Here is a 1719-nt window from a genome sequence, read left to right as displayed (position 1 = left end):
CGGGTAAGGTTACGTTAAAATAAATGTTTATTTGGCAGTGCATTTAACGTCACATAAATGCATAAAAACAACTTTCTTCAGTGCATAAAATCCTTGTCAACCTTGTACACACAAGCGGTTGAAAACCGGTGTGCTCTCGCAGGCTACCTGCTCACTATGGCCTGCGTGAGCCCCGCCTATATTACCTCCCCTCTATGCATCACACTCATTCATTCACAGATTGGCTGTAACACAGAGTTTAAAAATGTTCAAATTAAGTATTTTCCTCCCCCTACATGTTCCAGCCATGTCCTAATGTGTAGAATGAGCTCAGACCTGTTCACCACAACTGCCTCTAAAATCCTGCACTGGCACTCAAAAAGTTGTTACTTCGGGTCCAAAGTGCCGGCATGCACAAGCTTGATATAGAAGGTGCAGTTACACGTATGACCTGAGGTGGCAGTAGTGAGTATAAAATGGCCAACTTGCATCTAGCCTCTTTAATAGCTTGAATTTGAAATCTCCCAATATACGCGATATGGTCCAATTCCATATCTCATTTAAGAATATATCGATATATCGCCCAGCCCTGCCAAGAATTCAGCAAGTTGAGATATCTGAACAGGTTAACAGCGGTTATCAATCGCTCCTAAACTAATACAGTGAAAAATATCTCTAGCTGTGAATCGCTTAAACTCTGGTTCCAGGGGCCTCATTAATCAAACTGTGCGTGAGAATTTTGTGGTTGTCTTTGTGTCTTTGTCTTTTCTTTTGGTTTTATCGACATTGAGGCGTGCATCAGCCAGGTGCTTTGCTTTGGAATCTTTTGTACATGTCCCTCAAAATATTTCGTATCGTTGCAAATGATTTTTAATCGCTGAAACTGTCCCACAGGGTTATTTGAAATTAAAGATTATTCTGGGATTATTGGGTTTTCTGGATAGAAGAATGCAGTAGTCCATCCTCATTGACGTTAATATGCAGGTCCAAGAAGTTTATAGAGGTTTTGCTGATTTGTGAAATTCTTGTAGAAGTTCTTAGTACCTTTGAAGATGTAGAAAAGTTAGAAATGTTTAGAAAGTAACGGTATTCTAAAAACCCTCAAATGAGAGAGTAACTTTACAAGAATACAGTTGCTCAAACTGAGTACTCTAAATACGTACTCTGAAAACAAGTATTCATCCAACTATCCAACACTGAAAGTACCCGATGATATATATTCTAAGAAGTACAATTTATTCAAAAAGTTACTCAAGTCCATGTACTTGAGTAAATGTAACTGAGTACTATCCGTGTCTGCATGCGACACCCCTTAAACAACTACTCTGTTATGAGCATTGAAAAAAATAAATAATAAAAATCACAATTGGTTGTTTTCATGCTCTAGAATGTGATGATGTCACAGCTGAATAGTGATAATGATGATGATAATTTTGATTTGTCTACTTTATACATTCATCCTATTTGAGCGTAAAAAAAACATGTTTTTCTTTCGCATTTTAACCGCACCTATGCATAAAGCACTTGTATTCACTGAAGTCACTAAACAGAAATCACGAAATAGGGAGCCTATTGCACAGAAAGTGGACGTAAAATAAGGATTATTGTAAACGAAATCCCCTGTTAATTTTCGCAGCAGCAACACGTAAGATGCGCTTTTGCTGATGCTCCGTGCGTAAACTGCGTCATTAAAAACAGCTCTGGCTCAATGACGAAACTTAAGCAGCAGCAAAAAAACAG

The sequence above is a fragment of the Gobius niger genome (genome assembly GCF_951799975.1).
Source record: "Gobius niger genome assembly, chromosome: 13".
NCBI lineage: Eukaryota > Metazoa > Chordata > Actinopteri > Gobiiformes > Gobiidae > Gobius > Gobius niger.
Note: the sequence above shows the minus strand (reverse complement) of the source record.